The sequence below is a fragment of the Ictalurus furcatus genome, chromosome 17 (genome assembly GCF_023375685.1).
Source record: "Ictalurus furcatus strain D&B chromosome 17, Billie_1.0, whole genome shotgun sequence".
NCBI classification, from domain to species: domain Eukaryota; kingdom Metazoa; phylum Chordata; class Actinopteri; order Siluriformes; family Ictaluridae; genus Ictalurus; species Ictalurus furcatus.
The window spans coordinates 4,785,075-4,800,074 of record NC_071271.1 but is presented as its reverse complement, the minus strand read 5'-3'; the positions used below and the strand labels follow the sequence as shown (position 1 = coordinate 4,800,074).

General features: G+C 41.6%; 2 non-coding genes across 2 annotated transcripts; both read left to right on the top strand.

The window, feature by feature from the left end:
- Positions 1-6,737: 6,737 nt before the first annotated feature.
- On the top strand, positions 6,738-6,810 carry trnav-aac (transfer RNA valine (anticodon AAC)). The gene has a single exon. It is a non-coding gene; the product is annotated as a tRNA-Val (tRNA).
- A 762-nt stretch (positions 6,811-7,572) lies between these two features.
- trnav-aac (transfer RNA valine (anticodon AAC)) lies at positions 7,573-7,645 on the top strand. The gene has a single exon. It is a non-coding gene; the product is annotated as a tRNA-Val (tRNA).
- The last annotated feature ends 7,355 nt before the right edge of the window (positions 7,646-15,000 follow it).

Here is a 15,000-nt window from a genome sequence, read left to right as displayed (position 1 = left end):
ATGAAAGCCAGTTAAAAAAAAAAAAAAGATGTACGAGGTACAATTATGTATTTAAATCATTTTGAAAGTGCAGTAGGCCTACATTCAAGCGATGATGTAAAATTAAAAAGAAACCTATCACTGAGCCTTTCCATAACATCTTTCAGAAAAATAATGGTATTAAAATCTAGGCCTATCTTTCCCTGTCACTGAGGTGCCTTTGATATACAGGTGACATAGTTATACCCCAGTGTACCTTTAAAAGATTATTCAAAGCAGGCTGTATGAATGTACTGTAATTATTATTATTATTCAAGAGTAAAGCTTTAAAGATGAACTGCACACACTGTTTGGGGTAAAAGTGGAAATAAAATGCCACCACAGCGACAAGGAAAGGCACAGTTTAGTACCCCTGAGAGTGTGATGACAGACCTGTCTGATGACAGAGGTGGTGTTGGTGGTTACACACACTGACAGAGTGAGGATTCAAATGCATGAGAGGAAAATAGTGCAAGTCGGGAAAATTGTTTGTAGCTACTACAGACCTTAATTAGGATTGTAGGGGGAAACAATACATATCTCCCAAATATAATATTTTTCGAGAGCCATTGCGATTGCAAATCAGCCCACGTGACCTCGTTTTGCATGCATCATTAATGTTAATATTAAAAATCCTGAAGATATTTTCCCCTCCACGTGCATCAAGTTTAAAACGTTCAAAAACCCCAAATCGAAATGCACAGCACGAGCGTTCTGCATATTTTCTCTACAAGACTATAAAGATCAGTGCACTGTAACCTAACTGAAATATCATCAAAATGTTTCCTGAACTGCATGAGAGGAATCAGAGCTCAATCATCCAAGATTTCCGCAGATCAATCTAACCGACCTGAAACTTAAAAAAAAAAAAGAAAAGAAAAGAAAAGAAAAGAAAAGAAAAGAAGGAGGGGGAAAAAAAACCCCCGAGACCACAAAAGTTCAGTAGTCGCTTTGCTAAACTTTATTTTTTCCTTCTGAAAACAGAAGCCTGTAAAACTGTCTATCAAACGTTCTCCAAAAACGAGTAATTATTGGTGTTTTACTGCCACCTAGCGTCAACAACTAGGAATAGATGGACCTAATATGGCTTAAAGGTGCAATAGTAGATTTTTATTATTCCTCACGTGTAGAAATAACCCGGAATAACATGATTAAACAAAACAAAACAAACAAAACAACAAGGGGTAACGCTGTGGCCTTAGCAAAAGTTGCTGAGAAAACCCGTTTGGAAAACCGACTTCCGGTCCGGAATGCTTGTTTGTGATTGGATGTCAGTCATTTTTTACAGACACTATAAAGACCACCTAAGGTGCTGGGGGCGGAGCTTCGTGATCAGGGGTAGAAATCATTCAGAAATGTCAAACCTACACAAGATCTAATCTTGGAGAAATAATGTAATAATAATAATAATAATAATAATAATAATAATAAGCGTGCACAAGAATTGTATCAAACCGAGTGCGTAAACACACAGTTGCTTAAATACCTCTTGGTGAAACGGGCTGGTTAATTGGCAGCTATTCGAAAGGAATTGTCCAATTTGCAAGCTCGGTTCCCGTTAACAGGCCGTCTATACGGTTTACGATGCGCTCTTCAGACATATTTACGGAAGCCGTTCATCCTCGAGTAGCATCGCGCGCATCTGTTACAGCCTCGTGTTCATCAGTTTCCATTGACTTTTCCATCGTCCCACAATCAGACCTGACGAGCGATCGACCAGGACACTCGATCCAAACGATTTACTGCTGGTCTTCCCGAAAGAGCACGCAGTGGGAAGGAACCTGATTTCCCGGTTGTCTGCTGTCACAGATTAGTTACACACAGTCCTGCTGCACAAATCAGCGTGGACGTGCCGCTCGATGACGGGTGGCTTACGTTAACTTCCATGAACCTGTGACCCACGTTAAACTGATGACTCTGTGCTGTTGCACATGGACAACTGAAAGGTTTGCACTTCCCAGTAACAGTTTAGACCTAAGTCTTGCCTTTCCTTAAGTGGATAATCTCACCTGGATACTGTACATTTACACCCTGTACAGCCAAAAGTATATGGACGCCTGATCAACGTGCCATTCCAGATCAATTCCCCCTTCGCTCCACTCTTCTGGGATTTCGGGATTTCGGCGCGTGGCTGTGAGGATTCGGCTCCAAGAGCGTTAGTGAGATCAGACACTGATGTTAGGCGAGGAGGTCTGGGGTGCACTCAGCGTTCCGGTTCATCCCAAAAGGTGTTCGGTGCGCTTGAGGTCATGGCTCTGTGCAGGATACTTCAGTTCTTCCACTCCGACCTTGACAAACCATGTCTTGTTGGAGTATACAAATCATTTTTACTTCCCTCATCATAGAACCTGATAGCACTAGACAGAAGAAATCGGTTTATTTCGTGCACTTTGGTGAAATAAACTTATGCCTCAAGATGCTTCTGGATATTACACTACGGAGGACTGAATAGTTCGGAATGTTCTCCAAAAGTCCTACCATACCATCCTCCTGGAAGTGACACTTCCAGTGTCAATTAGCAATTCTAGAAACGTTGTAGCAAATGTTCCTCACCGTTCCTCATGTTGGGGTATCTCAAGGGTCCCACAGGTGATGGTTAACGGGAACAGTCATCAAACAAGTTCTTAACAGAGAACGTCCTATTTTTAGGTAAGCGTCAAGCTATTCGATTGGCACCATGAACGCCAAGCACTTGCTTAACCCAAACCCAAATCCTATCCACCCAACCATATCAAGTCAAGACAAAGGAGGGTTATCTATGTGCTATGGAATGAAATCTCTCAGTAATTTTTTTTTTTTCCAATGCATAGGCATTAAAACTATCTAGAAGTGGCTTTTGAGTGAGAGCAAATACTACAACAACAGGCAGATTGATGGAACTAGTGCGGAGAGGTCATACACAAGCGGTGCGATTCAAAATCTGATGCCTTCAGCCTTGCCAATGAAGGTTCGCACGGACAGCTATTAAATGGTGAATTTGTGGCGCTAAATACGACTTTGTAACTGCTGCAAGCTAGTTGAGAGACTTCCAGCCCTGCAGTATGAAGAATCGTGTGCCACGTTTGGCACTACACACTGATAGAACCAGTGAGCTCCATCAAGATTTCCATCCGTCAAGGCAGTCATTCCGCAATTTTATGAAAGCCGGGGGAAGCGACCGTGACTATGCCTGGAGGCCAGCCTTGGAGAGCAATTTTTATTCTGGAAAATGGCACCTCCTACCATGTAGCGGTCATGGTTTGCACCGTATCCTGTCCTACAATCCACAAAGACAATCCAGTATTCTGCAGAATTTCAGCACGAGTCATGAATCATTTCCTTGCTGCCATTTTGAGCATAAACTGCCTACAAGTCTATAAAGCCATCCATGAGGTGACTCAAAAGATCCAAACCATTCTGGAACAGATCGTCTACCTGCCATCGCAGGACAAGGTGCCAGAGTCAGGGTTAGGATCGGACCAACTGCCTGGGTTAGTGTTAGTGTTTAATACAGTCACTGGCAGCATCGGTGAGGGAAGCCGTGTAGCACATGGCCTCGTTGCTGTAACAGGAAGCGTTTTCATTCAATCTAATTTCACACCATCTGTGACCATAAAGATGAGTTAGTGCGAGATGCCAAAGTGCTAAAACACGGTCCAATTTATTACCAGCAAATAAAGCCATTATGGTCAGACTCTGCATCGCTCAATTAATCCCACAACCAGGCGGATACACGCAGACTCTGGAAAATTCTAAACTGGCTATAACTGTGGTTTGGTCTCGAAGAGGTTTCACACACACACACACACACACAGGCCTTTTGTATTAGCACCTTTAATAATGAAGAAACTAAAATTTTCTAGCATAAAAGTAGCTACCAAGTTAAAGGAATAAAGACACAACGCTTCACACACCCCTTTCTGAATTATTTTCCCGTGGATCATTTCATACTATAGCAATTTGCCAGAATTGACCATTTTTAATTTATTCCTATATAAATTCCTATTATCGTTATGAATTACAACCATTATAGCAGCTATAAAGAGTCATTCCCTCTGTTAATAAGACCCAAAACATCCAGCTTATCATGTTACTAAGAAACAAGATGACCAGTTATGCCATGATCTCCAACAGACTTCATGTAGAAACTGTAATGAAATGTTCCTGGTTACACAACTGCACTAGTTAAGCATGTAGTATTAGCACATTTATAGAAGGGGTGTGTTTATTTATTTATTTATAATCGCACTATCCGGTGTGACCCAGATGAGGACGGGTTCCCTTTTGAGTCTGGTTCCTCTCAAGGTTTCTTCCTCATAGCGTCTCAGAGTTTTTTCCTCAGCACCGTCGCCTCTGGCTCGCTCATTAAGGATAAATTTATACATTGAAAATCTATATCCTGAATGTATATATTTCTGTGAAGCTGCTTTGGGACAATGTCCACTGTTAAAAGCGCTGTACAAATAAAACTGAATTGAACTGGATGACTTTTTGATTGTGCCCTGCGATGGACTGGCACCCTGTCCGGGGTGTACCCCACCTTGTGCCCCATGTTCCCTGGGATAGGCTCCACGTTCCCCGTGACCCTGAAGAAGGAGTAAGCGGTAGAAGATGGATGGATGGATGGATGGATGGATGGACTTTCCTGTGGTGGAAAACCTCCTGATTGTTGCAGATGCAGAAGTGTTTGGTTTTTTTTTTCCTGTGTTGAATAACAACACGCTCTTAAAAATATGTTTATTAGTCTTAGATTATGAGTAGTGTCCTCGATACTGTACAAGTCCCTATGAATGATTGTGAGATGACTGGGATATGCGAAGAAGAAGAAGAATTTCACTGTGCTGTAATGTATACGTGACAAATCAAGGCTTCTTCTTCTTCTTCTTCTTCAAAACTATCCAGCTATCTTGCTAGCATGCGGGACTTTTGAGGAAAATTGGAAGTATAAAATGTGGTAAGTGTTGGAGATAATCTAATAAAATAATAATCAAGGATTAGAACTGCAGGCTAAGCCATAAAGTAACGTAACGCTAGCTGAACATCATTTTGGAGTTGGGAGTTGGAGTTGCTGCTCAGTTTGGAACTCATTACGTTCGCCCCCTTGTGAACATCCTGTACGCTGGGGTCGGAAGATGTTATTCAGGGTATACTTGAAGTTATTTTTTAAATCTGGAACTTTCTGCATGTTATTTGAGCACTAACACCACACCAGTAGGGGGCAGTAAAGCATCAACGTGCACCAAGCAAGAAAACGGAACGATCTCAAATATATACACATTTGATTTATTCATCCTGTCAAAGCCTGCCATATTGTTTGTAAGGATCCAAACGTCATAAACTGACAGTGACATCACTTCCTGGGCTCACGTGAGTCATGACAGTTCCTATAGTGTAGTGGTTATCATGTTCACCTAAAATGTGACATGTCCTCTGTCCAAAATCAAGTAGGAACATGGCTTATTTCAGACCCTCATTAGAAATATGATGTTTCATCTGCACCACTAAAGAAAGAAAGAAGAGATTAATGCATTCTGATGGGGGATGTTTGAAGAACTAATTACACTTTTATTTTTACGCCATAATAACACTAGACGATATAGAACGCACACAATACCAGGATACACAATAACACATTGCACACTATGCACTAAATAAAGCTAAGCCAAATACCTTTATGTTGTTCTTGGTTGAGAAGAAGTTTTGACATGTTGAACTGATCATCGGTGTGTTGTGAGTATCTACATTTAAATGTAAACTTTTCTCCAAATTCTGGTCACTCAGTATTTTATGGATTTCAGGTTTGCTCCAAGGTTCCACTGTTTCCATCTGGTTTTCACCAGTTTTTTCAGTAACTCTGTCTCTTGCATGCTTCATGAAGAACTCTCCAATTTCTCCCATAACATCAAAACCATTGAGAGGTGAAGTGATTAGCACTGATTATCTCATTACAATAGCACCTGTGAAGCGGTGGGATATACTAGGCAGCAAGTGGGCAGTCAGTTCTGGGGAATGTTCTGCTGGGAAACCTTGGGTCCTGGCATTCATCTGGATGTTACTTTGACACGTACCACCTACCTAAACACTGTTACAGACCAAGCACACCCCTTCATGCTAACGGTATTCCCTAATAGCAGTTCCTTCTTTCAGCACGATAATGTTCCCTGAGACACTGCAAAAATTGTTCAGGAATGGTTTGAGGAACATGACAAAGATTTCAAAGTGTTGACTCGGCCTCCGAATTCCTCAGATCTCAATCCGATCAAGCGTCTGTGCGACGTTCTGGACAAGCAAGTCTGATCCATGGACGCCCGACCTCGCAACTTATAGGACTTAAAGGATCTGCTGCTAACGTCTTGGTGCCAGATACCACAGCACACCTTCAGAGATCTTGTGGAGCCCATGCCTCGACGGGTCAGAGCTGTTTTTTTTTTAAGGCACAAGGTGAGGGGGACCTACACAATATTAGGCAGGTGGTTTTAATGTTGTAGCTGATTGGTGTGTACGGTACTCTAATTCACTTTTAAAGTTGGAACTTTTTAAAAGTTCCAGTAGGTGGTGGTACAGCATCAAAGTTCAACAAGCAACAAAATGGGAAGATCCACACACACACACACACACACACACACACACATTCAATGTATTTATCCTGAAACCCTGCCTAGTATTTCTATCTCCAAAGGAGTGCTTATATAATATAGAACTGGTTGCAACTAATGACTAAGGTCTAGCGTCTTTTCACAGTTCCTGTAGTGTAGTGGTTATCACGTTCGCCTAACACGCGAAAGGTCCTCGGTTCGAAACCGGGCAGGAACACAATTCATTTGTCTCCAACAGTTTTCATTTCAGACCCTCATTAGAAGCATATTTCACCTGCACCTGTAAAACACTGAATAAAGAAATTAAAAAAAGAAGAGATTAATGCATTCTGGGGGAATGGTGCAAATCTAAGAATGAATTACACTTCAGTTTCTTACAACATTAGACAAAAAAGAACGTCTATTATTTCAAGTATAAACCGGCATGTAGAAGCAAGAGAAATGACACACAATAACGTATGTGTGTACATGTTCTATACAACTACCTGTATGAAATTGTACCTCCACAACAGAGGAATTCTGACTTGATCTTTGGTTAATTTAGGGTTTTCTCCAAGTTCTGATTACTATGCATTTTATAGATCCCTTTTTAGATAAGAAAAATCCCAAGTTCATCACATCAATAAAAATGAAAAATAAAATCTCTGCCAGAACAATGGACAATACACTGTACGCCAGGAGCATAGTAAGTATGCTTAAGCGGAGTATGCAGTCTGCAGATTTAATATCAACAACTTAATATTGTTGCACTTGAATTACATGGAAACAGTGACAGAGTCAATGCAAAGACAATAAGTTTAATAAATAGAGAAAATAAACTATACAGTAAACAATACACTAAACCTGGAATTAGAAATCCTACAGAGAATGAAAATAAAAATGTCGAAAATTTTCATTTGACGTCATCAAAAAACACAAACATAAAGATAAACTGACCGTGACGTCAGGTCCTGGGCTCACATGAGTCAGCCCCCTAACAGTTCCTGTAGTGTAGTGGTTATCACGTCCGCCTAACACGCGAAAGGTCCTCGGTTCGAAACCGGGCAGGAACATGGTTCATTTTCTCCTTCACTCCTGGAACAGTTTTCATTTCAGACCCTCATTAGAAGTATATTTCATATGCGCCTGTACAACACTGAATAAAGAAATGAAAGAAAGAAGAGATTAATGCACTCTGACCGCTCGATTCCACTGTTTCCATCTGGTATGTCCACGTTTTCACCAGTTTTCCCAGTAACCCAGTAACATCTTCAATTGACACAATCCAAAACACAAACAAGATCTCCCTAAATTGTGAGTGAAAATGCTCTTTTAAAACGACTTAACCTGTTTTACAGGTTATATAAGAGGCCAAAATATTTGTCCAGAATTCATAACGTCCTGAGTTGCCTGCCTACGGAAAGGCGTGACGTTAGATAGCTGCTATAGCTGGGATTTCAAAGAGGGGCTGAGGCCAGGAAAATCCATGTAGAAAGTACACACAACAAATAACACTGCAAAGTAAATGGATGCTCCAAAAATAATGGTAAATAAATAAATAAATACACGTTTCAGGTTAAATGCAGTGTTTGGTTTTATTTATACCCTAGGCTTTGTATTAGCAGAATAAGCTATCACATCCCTGCAGGAAAAAACCCCCCAAAAAACAATAGGAACCATCACAGGAATTCTAATGGTTTCCACTACAAATGCCATTACAAACCATCCACTAACCATTAAAACCATTACCATTATTGGTCCTTAATGGCATCCACTAGACATAACATGACATAACATAAACAAATTACCAGTTGAGACCCACAGGGCGCATTACAGTTTCCATAAAAACCAGTACAATTCCCAATAACCATTAAAACCATTACAAATTCTACGAGAGTTTCTATTGGTTTTATTGTTTTCGGCAGGGATGTAAAGAGCCTTTCTTTTTATTTTGTTCGAACCAGTTTCTGTCTTAAAAGAGGGGACGTGGAACGCTGGAACGGGAACGTAAAAAAGACCTTTTCTGTTTAGAAGTAGCTGTTTGAACAAAGTGTGTACCGAAGGGTGTAACGTAAAGTGACTGAGTGCAGTGTGGACTTCAATTATGCAACTTAATTCATAAATGATGACAGAGAATTTTTATTGGAATGCTGTGTTGGTTCAGGCTCTGAGACTTTGATTCTTATTCTACTGTATTGTGTGAGGTAATCCATTAATAATCTCTACACCTATCCTCCAAGCCTCCATAAATACTATACCTTACCAAACGTATATATGAGAAGTTTAGTATAAAATTATTGAGCAAAATTAATTCTTCAGTAACTGGAACAGCCTGGAACGCTGGGAATGAAGACAACCCTGGATGAGACATCAGTCCATAGTCCATAGTGTATGTGTGTGTGTGTGTGTGTGTGGGTGTGTGTCGGTTATAGGACTCAGTCAGTTGAAGATGATGCAATGAATATTTAACTAGACACACTTTTCTAACACAGTCATAGCAAGGGCCAGAAATAGCCTAATCCTCCTTCCTCGACTCTAAAGCTGGTGCACAGGAATGACACTTTCCTTTTCAGGAGATTAAGGTTGAAATAGGATTGTCCAGCACAGCAGTTTCTTATAGCTCAAACACACTTATTGTGCACTACTTAGACACGACACGTACACACGTGAACAGGTTATCTCATCTCTCTAAGTCTACTCAAGAAAATCGTACTAAATACGGGAATTACATGCAAGTCCTTAAGACAGGGTCAGTTTTAAACAGGGTTCATTCTACTAAATATGTTAAAGATAGATAGAGAGATAGATAGATGGATAGATAGTTGGCTGGATGGATAGATGGATGGATAGTTAGATGGATAGACAGATGGATGGATGGATGGTTGGATAGATGGATGGATAGATTGATAGACAGTTGGATGGATAGATGGATGGATAGATTGATAGACAGTTGGATGGATAGATGGATGGATGGATGGATGGATGGATAGATGGATGGATAGATTAATAGACAGTTGGATGGATAGAAGGATGGATAGATTGATAGACAGTTGGATGGATAGATGGATGGATGGATGGATAGATGGATGGATAGATTAATAGACAGTTGGATGGATAGAAGGATGGATAGATTGATAGACAGTTGGATGGATAGATGGATGGATGGATGGATAGATGGTTGGATAGATTAATAGAAGGATGGATGGATGGATAATTGGTTGGATAGATTGATAGACAGTTGGGATGGATGGATAGATGGATGGATGGATAATTGGATGGATAGATTGATAGACAATTGGATGGATAAATGGATGGATGGATGGATAGATTGATAGACAGTTGGATGGATAAATGGATGGATGGATGGATAGATGGATGGATAGATTAATAGACAGTTGGATGGATAGAAGGATGGATAGATGGATAATTGGATGGATAGATTGATAGACAGTTGGGATGGATGGATAGATGGATGGATGGATAATTGGATGGATAGATTGATAGACAGTTGGATGGATAAATGGATGGATGGATGGATAATTGGATGGATAGATTAATAGACAGTTGGATGGATAGATGGATGGATGGATGGATGGATGGATAGATTGATAGACAGTTGGATGGATAAATGGATGGATGGATGGATAATTGGATGGATAGATTGATAGACAGTTGGATGGATAGATGGATGGATAGACAGACAGATACCTGTTAGAAGAGATAGGATTCAAGTGCATAAAATGAGCATGTTTTTCATTTTGAAGGGAAATCCAGGAATCATGGTACTGAAACATAGCAATGGTTGAGGTCCAGGCAGACAGATTAATCAAAGACCTACCTGTAATCATAAACACAGTAACACAGCAAACTGAAACATAGGAGCATGAGAGTATACAAAGACAAACTAATCCAGGGATGAACTGGTAACAGGTGCACACACTAGGTAAAAGTCCAGTGACGTTATGGGGTGGAGACCGGACAAAAACGCTTGTGTTTTTGCTATTAAACTTCTCATAGCAAAGACTAGCCAGAAAGTTAGCTCATACCATACCAGCTAATGGAAGGTGATGTATGTACCTGAGGTTCCAAGTGGAGAACCACACGGGCTGATTACTTCAGAGTTAGTGGAATTATTCCATGTACTTCTTTCCTCATTGTACAAATAACAAAATCATCACGTCTCGGCCATGACCTCATGTGGTTAAAGCTCCAGCTTACTTCAAATCTGGATGTAGATTTAGATAGATAGGGAGTTGCACCTGTTGCCTCTGGCTTTCTCCTCGAGACTACATGATGAAACCTTAAGAGGGGCCAAATTGAACCCATCCTTTGCTGGGTGACGCCAGGTGGTGGGATTATAAATCATTATTCTTCTACAAACGTATACTATAAAGGCAGACAGTACAAAGAGTGCTGAAATGGTGTTCATGTGTGAGCATAGTTCTGTAGGTACAGACCTACAGCATTCAGGTGAGAGCATCGAGATCATCCACTGAAGTAATGGTGAGTGTTGGGCATGGGAACATGGGGGGGGGGGTCAGTGAAGCAAGAAGCAGGAGTACATTTGTGTTCTTATCCTACAGTAGTTTAAAATGGTGTACATTGTTATCAGAGCACGACCCGAAACGCTGAGTGATGAATAACCCTTTGAGCACATGGTACAGTACTGTCTAACAGCAGCGCAGCAGTGTATCTACCCTTTTCAGTACTACTGACAAATGCCTTTAGAATATGTCTGACAGGTGTTACGCATTCAACCTGACACTGAAATGGTCTGAGATGTGATATTCCCAGTGGCATTCCTAGAGTTGCTTCCATTTGCATCCCAGTCACACCTTGCATATGCATGGCCACTCAAAATTTCCATCAAGATGACTCACGTGTGACTGAACTGAACAGTCTGCGAATGAGTCGTGTGGCTCTTTTCATCTGCTGTTGGTGGATCAGGGACTGTGACTCAGCTCTCACACTTTGTGAACACCCTGGTTTCTAGAGATAACGTGAAGGCAAGAGCCATGAACTTGTATGAACATCATACTATTATGGGGCAGGGGAAAACCACTACACTGGCAACTGTGTCATTTCATATGATTTCCAACCCCACAGGATGAGTCGTGTTCTGTAATCGGGACGATTCCCTGTTTTGGTACAAAACTGTTTTAGTATACTGGGATGGAGTGACAGCAGTACATGGCCCCGGCAGTAGTAAACGTTTCTGCTTCATCTGTCCACTGTTGTGGTTTCTGAAACCCAGACACAGGTATGCTGGTGCTTCAAACATATCTGATAGAAGGAGGAAACAATCTAGTGCCTCAGGGACCATTGAGCCAAAGACCTGTCTAGGTACTAGTGTTTTTACCAGGCTCTGACAATGGCATTTGAGTCAGCCAAACATCCTCCTTATCCGAGTGTAACAATCCCAGTTGACTCTCCATTTTGCTACTAGTGACAGACAGACAGACAGACAGACAGACAGAGAGAGAGAGAGAGAGAGAGAGAGAGAGAGACAGAGAGAGAGACACAGAGAGAGACACACAAAGAGAGACAGAGAGAGACAGAGACAGAAAGAGAGACAGGGAAACAGAGAGAGACAGAGAGAGAGAGAGACAGACAGACAGAGAGACAGACAGAGAGAGACATAGAGAGAGCGAGACAGAGAGAGACAGAGAGAGAGACAGAGAGACAGAGACAGAGAGAGAGAGAGAGACAGAGAGAGAGAGCGATAGAGAAAGAAACAGAGAGAGAGACACACAGAGACAGACCGAGAGAGATACAGGATGAGAGACAGACAGAGAGTGAGAGGGAGAGACAGAGACAGAGAGAGAGAGAGACAGAGAGAGACAGAAAGAGAGACAGACAGAGAGACAGAGAGACAGAGGGAGAGACAGACAGACAGAGAGACAGACAGAGAGACAGAGAGACAGACAGAAAGAGAGACAGAGAAAGAGACAGAGAGAAAGAGAGACAGAGAGAGAGACAGAGAGAAACAGAGACAGAAAGAGAGACAGAGAAAGAGAAGGCGAGACAGAGAGACAGAGAGACAGACAGAGAGAGAGACAGAGAAAGAGACAGAGAGAGAGAGAGAGACAGAGAGAGAAACAGAGACAGAGAGACAGAAAGACATTACTAGACACTGCTTTTCAGTTGTACTCTTGCAGACACCCCCAAGATCCAAAGCTAATGGGCTGTGAAATCCCAGTGAGTATTTCTCAGTGTGTGGGGTTGGAACAGAAGACAGTAAGGAGTCCTGACGGAGAGCACAAAGATCTGTACAGTTCTGCCCTGGCATTAACCACAACAACAACCAAACCTCTTTTTTTCCTTAAGTCACTGGCACAAAGCACATTTCAATCCAGGAATCGTAGTTAGAATACTCAGCAGCGGTCAAACCACAGGCAGAAATACTTCACGTAAAACAAAGACATCAATACGTGATAAGGCTATGCGTCGAGACAAAGAAACAGCAGGGTATACACGTAGATCGACAACCTGATCAAGGAGTAACACAGAACAGGTGCACACATTCGGGGTGCAAGCCAATGGCACGACAGGGAGCTTGTTACTGTGGGGTCTGTGACAATAAGCCATTAATTGCGAATGTAATTTAGAAGAGGCTATGTCTGAGACTGGATAAATGATCAAGGTTTGAACGTAAGAGACAGTTTGTCTTTAAACTCAACGCTGCGGTCTCCCTTCGTCTATCGTACAAACGTGTTGTTCACAGAGTTGATAACAAGCCTACAGCATTAACGTGATTAAAAATAGAACATTACTTGTGCACTTGTCATCGAGATCCCATAATTACTGCTACTGCTAAGCACCATTCATATCGTCTCTGAGTCCTTGGTTTCCTTCGGTAGGAACTAGAATCCTGTAAAAACCAGATTAAAGGGGGGGGGGGGACCCCACAAAATGTCTTAGTAGGTGCTGGGCCGCCAGAACCCGAAAGTTTTGAGCTTGTGCTTCGCTTAGCTTAGCTTCAAACGCAGTCCAAACGATATTCCCTCAGTTGTTGCTTTTGATGACGATGGTAGTGGAGAGCGTTCTCTAATCCGCTCGCTGGTGACTGTGAAGGCCGTAGTATTCGATTTTACATCATTTCCATCCTCATCAAACCATTCAACGATCCCTCGTGCCTTGTGGATGTGGGCGGGGTCATTCTGGAAGAGGCCACGCCCACCAGGATCGAAACGTTTCATTGCTTGTGAAATGATTGGCTGTGACGCTTCACACTAAGTGGACCCAAACCATGCCAGCAAAAATAAATAAATACATAGATAGATAGATAGATAGATAGATAGATAAATAAATGCCCCCCCCTTCCCACACACACACCCACCGAGCTGTGGTGGTTTTTAGTACTTCCTTTCGATTTACTGGGTCATTTCATGTAGGTAATTTGTGCAGTGTCTCCATCACTACAGACTGTAAACGATGAGGAAATCATTCATTTATGAGGAGATGGTAATAAATTGGTAAGTCTTTGAAATTACAGACACTAGACGTTTTCCTCGAAGGCCGTTAATACACAAGTGGTGTTCAGGAGTTTGATGGTAATGTTAGATAAAAAAAAACATTTTTTTTCTTTATCAGATAATAATGGACTTGCTAAAGATGCAAAGATGAGAAGGTAAAAACTAGACGACACGAGGTCCTGTCATTGCTTCACTTTAAATCCTGAAATCACAGAGCTTCCACTAATTACAGGTAAAAAGCAGAAGGAAAAAAAGCCATGGATGAGAAGCTGAGGCTGGATTTAGTGGAGGTTCAGCATCGATAAATAGCTCTGTCGCCACGCTGAGGCCCACCTGAAGTCTGCCGCTGTCACGTGCATCTTTACCGTTACGATGCAGGGTAAGACAGACGTGTAGTGTTTGGGGAGCGTGTTTGGTCCTTGTGACTTGTGGTTTTTACCATGAGGATAGACTCATGATTCCACTGATTCACGCTGGGATCACTGAATGTGGGTTAAATGTCAAATACACTTTGTTGTTGTCTCCTTTACATGTTGTCCTTCAGATGCTGATGTAACCTTCAAAATGAAGTGTGTGTGTGTGTGTGTGTGTGTGTGTGTGTGTGTGGGTTTCATGACCATTCGTTCTTTGTTTCCTTCCCTGTAGTTTGTGCTTTTTTATTCCACAGCTAGAATATGTAATCTCACATCTCTATTCAACATGTAATACCACAGAAATCTCAACACAAAAGAGACAGTGCTGTGTGTGTGTGTGTGTGTGTGTGTGTGTGTGAGAGAGTGAGAGAGAGAGAGAGAGAGAGAGAGAGAGAGATAACATGCAACAGCAACCAAATGTTTGTACAAATGTCCCAGCTTGAGTATGTGTGTGTGTGAGTATGTGTGTGTGTGTTGGGGCTGATGATGTCATGTAGCAAGGAGTGATTGATGCACAAAATGCTTCAGTTAGACACAAAC